At 35.7% G+C, this 14,356-nt stretch overlaps 1 pseudogene; it reads right to left on the reverse strand.

The window, feature by feature from the left end:
* Positions 1 to 12,865: 12,865 nt before the first annotated feature.
* LOC111098144 lies at positions 12,866 to 13,519 on the reverse strand (annotated as a pseudogene).
* Between the last annotated feature and the right edge of the window lie 837 nt (positions 13,520 to 14,356).

A 14,356-nucleotide genomic window follows, 5' to 3' on the forward strand; every position in this document is an offset into this window, starting at 1 on the left:
TTTTCCAGCTGTTTCGTAGTTTTTCTCTTCCTCTCTATGTCTTCTTTCATGAACTGATGATTTTCCTTAGGGATATACTTTAATTACCTTCTCTTTGTCTTTTGTATGTCTAATGTTTGCTTTGTGGTTACCATGAAATGTACATAAAAATGTTATAGTTGTGAGTCTCTTAAATTGATAACAACTTAACTTTGATTGCATACAAAATCTCTACACTTTTACTCCTTTCTCACTTTAATATTTTGCATGTCATGATTTACATTTCTTTATATTGTGTGTCCATTAAAATTTATTATAACTGTAGTTATTTTTAACGGTTTTGTTTTTAAGTTTCATACTAGAGGTAAGTGGTTTATACAACACATTACAGTATTAGGATATTCTGAATTTGACTATACACTTACCTTTATCAGTGTGTCTTGTTTTAATATATTTTCAATGTTACTATTAGCATCCTTTCATTTCGGCTTAAAGAATTCCTTTTAGAATTTTGTCAGGCAGGTCTAGTGGTAGTGAACTCTCTCAGCTTAGTTTGCCTGGGAAAGTCTTTATCTCTCCATATATAAAGGACAGTTTTGCCAAGTAAAGCATTCTTCGTTGGCATTTTTTTTTCTTTCAAAACTTTGAATATATTAACCCACTCTACTGGCCTGCAGAGTTTTTGCCGAGAAATCCACTCTGCCCAATGGGAGTTCTTTTGTATGTAATATTGTTTTCTTCCTGCTCATTTCTCTCATTTTCTTTGACTTAAGACAGTTTGGTCACAATGTGTCTTGGAGAAGCTCTCTTTGGATTGAATCTGTTCAAGGCCTATGAACTTGAATGTCCAAATCTCTTCTCAGATTTGGATAAAGGTCTCAGCCATTATTTCTTCCAACAAGCTTTCTGTCCCCTTGCTGCCACTTTTCTTCTGGGACATTTGCAATTATTTTGTTTTTTGTTTCATTTTGTTTTTGATTGTGTTCCATAATTTACAGGGGCTTTCTTCACTCTTTTTTCCTTTTAATTTGTTCTCCTACCAGATAGCTTCAAATGTGCTGTGTTTAAGTCCACATATTTTTCTTCTGCTTTATTAAGTCTGCTATTGATGCAATTTTTTTGGTTCATTCATTGTATTCTTCAGCTTCAAAATTTCTCCTTAGTTCTTTTTTTTATGATTTCTATGTCTCTGTTAAACTTCTCACTTTAATCATGTATTGTTTTTCTGATTCCATTGAATTATCTGTCTATGTTTTCTTTTAGTTTGCTGAATTTCCTTAAAACAACTATTTTGAATTCTCTGTGGGGTGAAATGCAGATCTTCATTTCTTTGGGTTCAGCTTCTGGAAAATTATTGTGTTCCTTTGATGGTATCATGCTTCCTTAATTTTCATGTTCCTTGAATTTTGAATTGCTGCCTTCACATTTGAAGATGCAGTCATGTCTCCAGTGTTAATGACTGCTTCAGAAGAAAAATACTTTCTGTCATTCTTGCTAGAGATTCTGAGACTTTCTTAGACATTTTCTATGGATATGCCTGCTCTATACTTCTTTTTCCTTCTTAAATCCTTAAAATTGTATGCCTTCTCTTGATCTTGCAAAGCCAGATTGGTTGTTAACAAACTCCCATTGCTTTCCCTAGGGTGGTGCTGAATTGTCAAGTTGTATTTTCTCCTAGTCCTATAGTATCAGGCTAGTTTTCTGCATGTGCTCACCTGCAAAGTTTGCCATCTGCAGAGGTTCACACTTGCCACCTTTTTAGCATGTACAGGTAGCTTCTAAGGAGTAGGGTGTGTGTGGGGGAGATTTGCAGAATGTTAGCAGTAAAGTGAAGCTGTTCCTCTTATCCTCTTCTGTACATCCAATATTGGATTTTTTTTTTCTTCAACAGTGTCTTCTGGACTTCCACAATGGTAATATAAGGTACCTTGTCTGTGGGTGATTGTCAAAATCTGTATTCTTTAAAGGAAGATGGGAGAAAACTCAATTGTGAAAACCCATCATGTTTGTAACTCCTCTGATGTTTTCTACTTGAATCTATTCCATTTTATCTTATTTTTTAAAAAGATATTAGGCAAATTCATAAACTGATTTCATGTCTCATTAATTGATCACAAACTATAGTTTATAATACATTGATGTAGAAGGTTTGAATTTATACTGCATGCCCTTTTTTTCCCTAATTTAAGAGTTTCCATAGCAGATGAAAAGTCAGCTGTCATACTTGCATACTTAGTTAACTTGATTATTTCCGGCAAGACTGGATTCACTCCTTCTCTTCCTTTGCCCTAAAGTAAAGGGATAAAGCTTTTCTAGTGTTATTAAAGTTCCATTTAACTAGTGATTTCCATTTGTCTCACAACACCATCAGGTATTAACCATGGCAGCCACAGCTCCGCATCCCATTGGTGACCCCCTTCCTCTTTATCACTTGCTGAAAAACCCTGGTTTGTCTGTATATATCCCACCTGGCACAGCACAACATTCATTCACTGTTGGCCTAGGGTTTCCTCTACCATTCTAGGGTTTGCTACCACTCTTGTAGGTATGAATAATTTGCCAAGTGTAACCTTGTGACTTTTCTTTGTTCTTGAGAATTATCTATCAAGGGAAAGTACCAAATAATTTCTTATCAGAGAAAGGTCTAAGAAGATAAGTCTATTTTCCTAATGCTGCTGAAAAAAATCTTAGACAAGTTCATTTTACGAAGACCTTTACCTTTCATTCAGGAATTAAGATATGGAAGCTTTTTTCAGGGCTATTTTTATAGGATGAGTTTATAAGCCAAAAGTAGGAGATATAGTGTGGTTATAGGGAGCTTCAATTTGGGATGATCAGGCACAAAATCTTAATCTATTTTATGTTAGCAAGTGAGGTCTATCTTTATTTCTTCTTATTTTATCTCCTTTTTAAAATTCATTTCAGTCACCCATTTTACACATATACATTGAGAGCTTACCATGTACCAGGCACTGGGGTGGAAAAGCAATAGAAAAGTGTCCTGAGGGACACCTGGGTGGCTCACCAGTTGAGTGTTTGCCTTTGGCCCAGAGAATGATCCTGGAGAGCCGGGATCGAGTCCACATCGGGCTCCCTGCATGGAGCCTGCTTCTCCCTCTGCCTCTGCCTGTGTCTCTGCCTCTTTCTCTGTGTCTTTCATGAATAAATAAATAAAATCTTGGGAAAAAAAAAGGGAGGGGGGAAGTGTCCGGATTTACACTTGGGGTGGGGTGGGGGTGCTGCAATCTGATAGTGGGAGAAAGACTCCAGTTAATCAGAAATTATAATATTATAATAAAAGAGATATTTAAATCAGAGTGGAGCAATCAGGTAAGGCTTTTCTGTGGGGTAATATTTGACCTAAGTCTCAAAGAGTGAATAAAAGTATAAAGAAGTCAAAGAAAGGGAAGTAGGGCATTTGCCTTAGGTTGTGTTTCTCTGAAAATAGAGCCCGTCCTAAGGACTCAGGTACAAGTTGGTTAATTTGCAGCATGATCCAGGAAGCTAGAGTGAAAGAATGTGAGGCACAGAAAGAAGAGAAAGTCATAAAGGTTGTTTGTGAGCTCATTACAACTGTGGACAACTGGAGTTTTATTTTATCGAAGACCTTTGGAAAAACATGTAAAATGCACCACAGAATTGTCTTCTAAGGACAAAGGGTAGGGCATCTCTCCATCAACTCCTATCCTCATTGGAATATGATGTATGCACATGTTGCAGTGGAGGAAAGAAAATGTAGAATTGTTTGTCTTGTTTTCTAATGGGTAAACATTCTCATTCTTTGCAGTCAGTGACAAATGGGGCAGAGTTGAGGCATTCTAAGTATCTTGTACTATTTTCCAAATGTTCTTCATTTCATGTGAGAGTTGAGGTTTGCCTAAATTTCCCTTAATTTACCTTCATAGGGCCTTACAATTTGGATAGATTCTTTACTCAGTCTCACGTATGTAATACAACCAATTTCAGTGTAGTATTGTTGATATTCATTTAGTTTCAAGTTCTAAGTTTTAGTGAAAGCTTAAAATGATCTTAATGAGGATTGCTCTCTTGATGGCATTTTGAACTCTTGTATGATATTGGCATAGTAGTTTACCTTACGAAATACACTTGAATGTGAAAAGTTCTATATCATCTTCAATAGGAACATTTGTAGAAATCAACTTTTGCTTGATAAAAATATTTTTAGGACTGCTTTTTCGGTTCTGTTTTCCTAGTTTTTATGAGTGCAGGAAACGAATCAGAAGAATTATTCATGATCAGTAAGCAATAAAAACCACAATCTCATAATTACAATGTTAAAAAGAACACTATGTTGCTTCCATATCTTGCTTATTGTGAATAATGCTGCAATGAGCACAGGAGTGTATAAATCTTTTCAAATCAGTGTTTTCATTTTCTTTACAGAAAATTCATCAAACTGGAATTGCTGGATTATATGGTAGTTCTATTTTTAATTTTTAAGGAACCTCCCTACTGTTTCCCATAGTCACTGCACCATTTTGCTTTCCCACCAAGAATTCCCTGTTCTCCACATCCTTGACCACACTTGCTATTTCTTGTCTTTTGATAATAGTCATTATGACAAGTGTGACATATCTTGTGGTTTTGGTTTGCATTTCCCTGATGATTAGTGACGTTGAACATCTTTTCATATGTTTGTTTGGTCATCTGTATGTCCTCTTTGGAGAAATGTCAGGTCTTCTATTCATTTTTTAATTGGATTGTTTGTTTGTTTTTTACGCTGAGTTGTGTGGGTTTTTAAAAATAATATTTTTGATATTAGCCCATTATCAGTTATATCATTTGCAAAATATCTTCTCATTCACTAAGTTGACTTTTCATTTTACTAGTGATTTCTTTCACTGTGCATAAGCTTTCTGGTTTGATGTAGTCCCATTTGTTTACTTTTGCTATTGTTGTCCTTGTCAGAGGAGAGATATCCCAAAACTATTGCTCAGACTGATGTCCGAGAACTTAATGCCTATGTTTTCAATAGATGAATGGATAAAAAAGATGTGGTAATTGTATAAAATGGAATATTACTCAGCTGTAAAAAGAATAAAGTCTTGCTATTTGAGACAACATGGATAGGCCTAGAGGATACTATGCTAAGTTAAATAAGTCAGACAGAGAAAGATAAATACAGTATGATTTCACTTATATGTGGAATCTAAAAAACAAAACACAACAAGACAGAAACAGACTCATATATGCAGAGCTCATAGATTCAGGGAACAGTCTGATGGTTGCCAGGGAAGGTGAAGGTGAGGAAATGGGTGAAATAGGTGAAGGAAATTAAAAGATAGAAACTTCTAGTTATTAAAAAAATAAGACATGTGGGAAGAATGTATAGCATATGTAACAACTTTGTATGGTGACAAGTGGTAGCTAGATTTATTTAGGTGTTTCTTATATCATATATTATATGTAATATATATATTGAATATATATTGAATCACTAGGCTGTGCACCTGAAACTAATATAATACTATCTGTCAACTATACTTCAACAACAACAACAACAAAAAAACCGCTATGCACTAGCCTGAGAAATATGTGGATAGGAAAACAATTTAATGATTTTAAAAGCAAAATATAAATTTTGGTATAAAATGTTATCAATAAATCATTTTATATAATTAGAACAAAATTACATAATTAGATTAGAATAACTTTCTTTATAATAAACTAATTTGCAATAGAAGCTGGTCTCTTGGATAAGTAAAATGAATTTTAGTATAGAGAAAACAAAATCATGGCTGGAAATATTATTCAAGTATTTTATTCTTAATTCTTTATATTTTACAGATTTTATTTTCAAAATGGCTAATTTATAGTATTTTCCCAAACATTACAATTTATCATTTTTTATTCTTTCAAAGTTGGCACACTAAGATTATTTTGTTGGCATACTCAACTTGTTACCTGAATTTTAAAAAAGTTTAGGTGCAGGGGATCCCTGGGTGGCCCAGTTGTTTAGTGCCTGCCTTTGGCCCAGGGCGTGATCTTGGAGTCCCAGAATCGAGTCCCACGTCGGGCTCCCTGCATGGAGCCTGCTTCTCCCTTTGCCTGTGTCTCTGCCGCTCTCTCTCTCTCTCTCTCTCTCATGAATAAATAAACAAAGTTTAAAAAAAAGTTTAGGTACAAATAGCTCTTTCAAAGTAGAGTTTCAAGGTAGAATTTTTTAGGATTTTAGAACTTTTTTTAACAGCAACAAGAAAAAATACTCTAAATAACAATTTAAAAATATAAATATAAATATATACATATATCTCACCACTAGCATGATTTAAAATTTTCAGGTTTTTTTTTTTTTTTTTTTTTTCTGGAAAGTTTTGAGTAAAACCTACTCCTATCCTTTTTTGGTGGATATCATAGTTTCAAATAATTAAGATACATTTTCAGGGGCAAAGACTAAATGATATTAGGGCTATTTTCAGGGTTTACTTCCTAAAATACCTGCCTACAAAACATGGGGCATGGGGCATGGGGCATGACCAAAAAATGGTCATATGAAAAAAAATGGTCATATGTTTATACTTTTTTTTTTAAGATTTTATTTATTTATTCATGAGAGACACACACAGAGGCAGAGACACAGGCAGAGGGAGAAGCAGGCTCCATGCAGGGAGCCCAATGCGGGACTCAATCCCAGGACTCCAGGATCACACCCTGGAGGTGCTAAACCACTGAGCCACCCAGGCATCCCATATATTTATATCTCTTTGAATCCAAGGATCCAATCATCTTCACATCCAATCTTCAGGGCTACTTCCTTCCAAGCTTTATAGACAATCTACTATTAACTGTTGATGTTTCCATGATCACCAGCAGCATGTTTGTCTACAATGTTTTCAACATTATATAGGAATATTAGAACTTTAAACTTAGAAGGAATCCCTACAATTATCTATATGCATGGAAGGCTTTTCCTTTTCAAAATCAGTAGGTATCTATAGTGCTGAAAGATTTAGCAATCAGCTCTCTTAGGGAAAAAAAATCTCAGATTTAAAGAGCTTAACAATTTCTGCACTGTAAATACTCCCACCATGGCCAGTTTTCAAGGTTTCAGCATGATAACTTCACTGAATGTGGTGTCCTTTATATAATATTTTCACCATATAGCTACAGTACACCTAAATAACTTCAAGAACATAGATAATAGCAAAATACAAAGTGATAACACTTTGAATATATACTACCTTTGTGTTTTAATATAGTTTATTTAATTGTAAATTTATATAATTTAATCTTTATTATTGGCTGTGTTTAAAAACGGGCTTGCAGAGTTCCTAAGAATTTAGCAAGCAGCTCTCACAAGCTATATACACCAGCTCTAGTATACCACTGGACTATCAAGGTGTTATTCTTGCTGATTTACAAATGGAGAACCTGTGACTCAAATGAGGAAAGGTAAAAGAACATGCATTGACCACCTATTTGAGGTCACGCATGGTGAGAGTCACTTAATAAATCATAGTTCATAAATTGTCTGAACAGCTCAGGGAGACAGGATGTTTTATTCCAGTTTTATAGATACAAAAACAGATTTCTCTAAATGTCACAATGCTATTAGGCGATAAACTCAGGATTAGATCCCAGGTTCTCCGACTCAGGATTCTCAATTTTATTTATACCAGTATCTCTTGCTCTCTAGGTTTTCCGCATAAACTATGGAAGAACATCAAAAGCTATCAGATAAGACACTGAGACACAGCAATGAGCTGTGTACCTTTTAGCATACTATTTTTTTAGGGACGCCTGGGTGGCTCAGTCAGTTGACCATCCTACTCTTGATTTCAGCTCAGGTCATGATCTCAGAGTCTTAAGATCAAGCCTGGCATTGGGCTCCATGCTTGGCAGGGAGTCAGCTTGAGAGTCTCTCCTTTTCCCTCTCCCCTTCCCTCTCCCTCTCCCCCTACCCCTCCTCCATCTCTCTCTCTAAAATAAATAAATACATCTTTAAAAAAATAAAATACTATTTTTAGTGATGAATGTGGCTACAGATTTCAAAAATAACAATATATAAACTGGATAATTATGACTGCACTGATTTGATTTCAGAAATAAACATATTGGTTTAAAATTTTTAATTAACTAAAAAGCTTAGGTAAAAATAAGACTAAGGAAGACAGAGAGAAACATATCATAGTACAGTAGTTGTAAGTATGATGTAATGATGGGTAGAGTGTAACAGTACAGTAGTTGTAAATAGTTGACTTTTTGTGAAATCAGTACTGTGAGGGCTGACAGCTCAATATAGAAACTAGAGAGGAGACACAGAAATCCAACAAAACAGTGTCTAAGGTGAGTCATTATTCGGGATCAATATGTTACTAACTTACTTTTATTGTATGTTGCTTTTAGTCAAACATCAAAAAGAAATCAGCATAAAACTAACCTCCATCACTACTGATTGTTTGTAGTCACTTTGAAGATTCATATAATGTAATATTATCACATAATATAATTCAAAAAGTCTGTACACAAATGCTGAAAGAAAATAAAGATTAAACAACAATAAAATAATCAAATTATAATCCAGTTACCTTGTAAGAATGGTGAAAATGGATTTAGAAGTGAAAGATCCACCTTTTAGAGTGTCTCTTCATAAGCACACTATTAATTCAAATTAGCTTTTTCTGATATATGTTTTGGGGCAATATAAGGTGAGAAATTTCTGTGTAAATATTATATTCACAAATAAATGTTGTTATGCTTTATATTTTAAAAAAGCATCAGGTACTGTGCATTTCACTTAGCATAAAGATCAAGAGGTCCAGAACCACTAAGCTACAAATCTTTTTGGGCAATAGGGACTATTTCCTTCATTTTAAGAAGGAAAAGTACTTTAAATTCTGATCGTTAGACACCTGGGTGGCTCAGTGGTTTAGTGTCTGCCTTCAGCTCAGGGCGTGATCCTGGGGTTGCAGGATCGAGTCCCACATTATGCTCCTAGTGGGGAGCCTGATTCTCCCTCTGTGTCTCTGCCTTTCTCCGTATGTCTCTCATGAATAAATAAATAAAATCTTAAACAAAATTCTGAGTGTTCAAGGTGTTTTGGTATTGTAAACTATTGCACTTTGTAATTAGTCTTCTAAGTTACCTGAACCTAAATCATAATTAATTTTCTTCTTTCAAAATAATATCACCAAAAGTGATATTTGGAACCAACACCAAATTTAAACAATTTCCTTGTTTTCTGTCTGCGTCCTTCAGGGCATTTGGGGGTGATCCACAGAGAGTTTCTAAATGGGAAGCTCCCTGCCTTTCCCCAGGGTACCAGCTGCTCCTTGGCACATTGCTACTAGCATGAGCAATTTCAGGAGTTTGTGAGACAGGGCCTTGTGAGACAAGTTCTCATCTCTCTGCTGTTGACTTGAAGCCTGACAAACTATGATAAGTGAGAGTGACAAATGGTCATTACTATTCCAGAGATCTTCCAAAGGGGCAGAGCCTGAACATGGAGCTCAATACGCTTCCATTTCACTCCTAACTTAGAGAAAACAGAACTCAGGAAAACTAAAATTGTTAAACTAATTAAATCATTTGCAAGCAAATAAACTAGGAGAAGAAGGCACTCATGCCCCAAAGAATGTGCAAACATGAGAACATTAGAGTTAGATTTTATCCTGATGTGTTTCTAGTATCTTTATAACATGGCATTTTTGTTTCCCTGATAATTTATGCAGTCGTATCTGATATGTAAACAACTTAGATTCTTTCTCTAGCAGTGCTCTGATTGTTCTATACTGTGGAATTCATTATAAGGCAGACTCACTGTGTATCTTATGCAAAGACAGTTATTATTGGAAGTACAAGAAAACCTGATTAAAACACTTTAACATTAGCCTAGTCTTCCACTATAAATCTCATGGATTAGATGTATATGGCAGGGTTTATACTATTACACCACCACGTTACCATTACTTCCTTGCCTTTTTGGTTCAAGATTCAGAAATCTATGCCAGGATAGCCAAGGCCTGAGTTTTTATCTGGTGATTAAGCCAAAAAACATTAAAGAGGCTTCTTCCCACAATTCCTTGCCTTACTCCATTATCTGTCCACTGCATTATTCTTCACACTATTAAAGTGTAATAGAGACCAGAGGGAAATTTATCTCTCTTCTTTAAAGCATGTCTCATATATTTGTCTGAGTGCATAGGCATTATAATGATAGGTGCTTTCAAAGAACCTAGAGATAAAAAGAAGCACCTAAATCAATGTCCAGAACACTAGAACCATTATTACTTGATAGGAGACACAGAAACAGGTCATACTTTTGAACATTTTTCTTAGGATTAAAAAGAAAAACTTTTATGTTTTAGCAAATAGAAAGAGCAGCAAATTGTTTTGGGAAGGAGACGGCTGTATGAGAATATGGTGTGGGGGCCAAGAACAGGACCTCGAGCCAGACTACGCAGAGTCAGGTCCCCACTCCGTCTCTTCCTATTGTGTCTGTGTCACTGTGGGTGCATTACTTAATCCTCTGTATTTCAGTTACAATGAGGATAATAGTATCCATCAGTGAGACTTAATTAAGATTAAATGAATGGATACAAGTAAAATACTTTGTTAAGTAAATAATCAATAAATATTAGTTATTATATTATACACCATGTTTAAAATACCTCCTTTTTGCTATTGGATAGAAAAAAGAAGATGTAGCTTGTCCTATCAGACAATTACGAGGATTACGTATTTGTTAATTTAATCAAGTGAGTACCCACCTGGATGATTTTGACATAACATAGTAGGAATTATTAATGACATATTTGTCTATCAGGTGTTACATGTAATAATATGGAAGACATGTTGGAAGTAGGGGACTTTTATTAATTGTATTTGTAATTGGTTTCTTAGAGATAAATCTGTCAACATTTAGTTTATTCCACTTAAATAAAGAAACATAGTTATACATATTGTGAAATATGATTTCTTCCTGAACAAAACTATGTGGAAATGTGTTACCTTGATTAATCTGTAGCATAAATTGTTAAAGACTTTTTTATGTTCCACTGACCCAAAATTTGACAGTAATGTGTTTAGATTCCAGCAAAACCAAAAGAGCCACTTATAATAAGATCTATAATGATAGCAGTAGTCTGCTTTCTAATTTTACATAAAAGAAACAACTCTGAAAAAGATAATTACTATCTGGACTAAAATTTCACATTTTCTAGAACAAAGTAGACATTTAATAAGTTTTAAAAAAAATGAATGAAAACATATGCAGACGAGTTTTTATTCTTGATTCCAGCATTTAATATTTATGTTACTATAAACTTTAAAATGCCAACTTTAGTTAATATACAATGTTAAGAGATGAACATAGACAATACTGACAATTGACAAAATAGCATCAGGTCTCATTTTTAAGAGCCACATTTGACTTTAAGCTTCAGGAAAGCAGAGATCATCCCAAGTGCCCTAAACAATGCCAGGCACCCAGTAGGTCCACAATCAGTATATTTGTTACTGTTATAGCTCTGGAATTAGACTAGAGAGACTAAGGCCTTTGTCTTTATCCCAAAAATTTAAAAATAAAGAAATCAGGAGAGATTAATGAGAATAATACATTTGAGATATGGTTTTACTGCTTTTTGTGAGAATACAGATTTTTGAGAGGGCATTGAATGCATTTATTTAATATGGATAGATTTTGGATTTTTGTATTTTTTTGCTTATTGAATAATAGAGTTTCAAATTGTTCAGGCTACTCTAAGGGGTGTGTGTGTTATATAAACAAATATAGGAGATGAATAGAAGTTTCTGGTTCAAAGATTTTTGAAAACAGTCTTTAAGACCATTTTTACTTTAGGTTCAAGATGATGCATTAATTTTTCTTTTGGATTATTTTTAGATTTTGACTTCTTTTTGCTTCAGGAGAGGTCAGTATACTAACAATAGCTATAACAATAACAGCACACCTCTCATTTACTGGACCACAAATGCTCCAGGCACAGTGCTGAGCATTTTACATGTACTGACAGCGTGACTGCATAGAAGTTATCTCCATTTATAGATGAGTAAACAGGAGAGAGAAATTAAATGAATTGTTCAAGCTCATACAGTAGGCAAATTTCAAAGCCAAGTTGTGAACCTATGCTGTCTGTCTTCCACCCTCATTATCTGATGAAATCAAAGCCTTTATGCACTTTATATATCATATAATATAAATTATGTAAAATTTATGTATATATGATCTTAGAATTGGTCTTAGTTCACCAATTCAATTAATGGTTATTCAAAGGTCACTTAAAAATAATTTTCCCTTGAGGAAATAGAATCACAAATAATAAAATTCCCAAGAATTTGGAAAAATTTCTCCAAGTTTCTAGTACCTTTATTTTCTAAAATTCTCTCCTATCAGTGGTTTTTTTCTACACCTTCATTTCTTTAAAAATGAATAGAAACAAAGACAAAAGCTTGTCTTGATACAGGTTTAGAGCCAGCCAAATTCAGCTTTTAATTTAAAAACAATTTTTTTTAAAATTTTTATTTACTTACTATAGTCACACACAGAGAGAGAGAGAGAGAGAGAGGCAGAGACACAGGCAGAGGGAGAAGCAGGCTCCATGCACCGGGAGCCCGATGTGGGATTCGATCCCGGGTCTCCAGGATCGCGCCCTGAGCCAAAGGCAGGCGCCAAACCGCTGAGCCACCCAGGGATCCCTAAAAACAAATTTTTTAAGTAGGCTTCACACCCAATGTGGGGCTTGAGCTAATGACCCTGAGATCAAGAGTTGCATGCTCTACTGACTGAGCCAGTCAGGGACTCCCAGATTTAGCTTTTAAAGAGTTAAAATCAACCACAACAAGTTCTGCACTTGACCACCGCAAAGCACTGGCCATCCAGCAGCATTAGGTGATCTTCTCAAGCCTTTTACCCAGAGATAGTGAAGGCAGCTGCTGAGAGAGACAGATGAAGGTTATGGGCCGCTACAGTGTAGAGCTTTCCCGAGAAGGCATTTCCTTGCTAGTCACTTGCCAGAGAGTGATGACAAAGGAACAGATGTCAGTTTTGGTCATATGGTTTCTCCTTTCATGAGTTCTAGGGCTTGGTGGGTGTGTGTGCCATCTGGGCGGTAAGGAAGAGTCTGTGGAAGCATAGATCTTGCAGCTTCTCAGAGCAACCAGTCACCAATTTTGCATGTATCTTGTTCACTGATCAAAATGTTTACCAGCCTAAGACCCAAATGCACAATGCTTTATGACTGAAGAAAAAGCAGGCCATTCACACATCTAGGGAATGCTTATTTCCTGAGATGTGTGAAAGTGTACACTTTCCCAAATGTAATTATTCACTGGCAGCAGTGAGGACCCCCTTCCTCCTCCTCAGAGCAACTGATAGCACCGTATTTGACTTGCTGTAAATTGACATTGTCATCAAACTCCATGATTATGGTATATAGACTATTAAAGCCCACAGACCTGGGCTGGCAGCTATACCTTACACAGTAGTGTCATGATGGAGCCTTGCTATGTTGAGCTCAGCCCAGAAATTCACTGGGATGCCAGCCAATTTGTTTTTAAACATTTTTGGATATGTAGAGAAAGAAGAGCCCAGGAAGCAGACTGAGAAATACTGGTTAGAGGAATTAGAAGGGGAATAGGGAGAATGTTATTCTAGAACCAGGAGAAAGCAGTTGGAGAGGTGAGATTGATCAAGAGCATCAAATACTGCAGAGAGATTAAGTAAGAGAAGAAAAGCCTAGTTTTTAAATTTAGAAACCTATAAGTCATGGAAATGGTTTTAGCAAGAGTGATTTCAATAGTGTGGTTGAAGTAGCAGCAAGCTGCAAAAGGTTGAGGGATGCAAAAGGGGATGTGGAGACAGGAAGTACAAACAACTGTTATGGGAAAGGTACTTGGAAAGGGAAAGAGTAAGGATAGGTCAAAGGTAGACTCTTGATTAAATGGGAAAAGGGAGAACCTATTTATAGGATGCTGAAGTAAGGACCCAGTTGTGAGGAAGTTGATGATGCAGGAAAGAGAAGAGGTCATCGAGAGTATCATGACCTTGAGTAACCGAGAATAGTTAAGATCTAAGGAACAGATGGAAGGACTTAGGTAGATGTTTTCTTTCTTTAGGACAAGAGACCAAGATGGCACAGTTCTCAGTAAGTGTATTTCTGTGGGCAAAGGAGGGTGAGAAAGACCATTCTTGATAGATACCTTTTTTCTCCACAAACTGTGAGGTAATACCTCCTGAAGAAGAGGTTGGAGATAGGATATGATGCCTGGAGAGAGTGATGGGCATTAGGGACAGCCACTGAACGGAATGGGAAAGAGGGCTAATCAAAATGGCCTGGGGAGGTCAGCTGAGGTGGGAGGCAGCATATATTTCACATGATGTTCAGTGTTAGTCTTCAGG

Source organism: Canis lupus, chromosome 12 (genome assembly GCF_011100685.1).
Source record: "Canis lupus familiaris isolate Mischka breed German Shepherd chromosome 12, alternate assembly UU_Cfam_GSD_1.0, whole genome shotgun sequence".
Classification (NCBI taxonomy): Eukaryota; Metazoa; Chordata; class Mammalia; order Carnivora; family Canidae; genus Canis; species Canis lupus.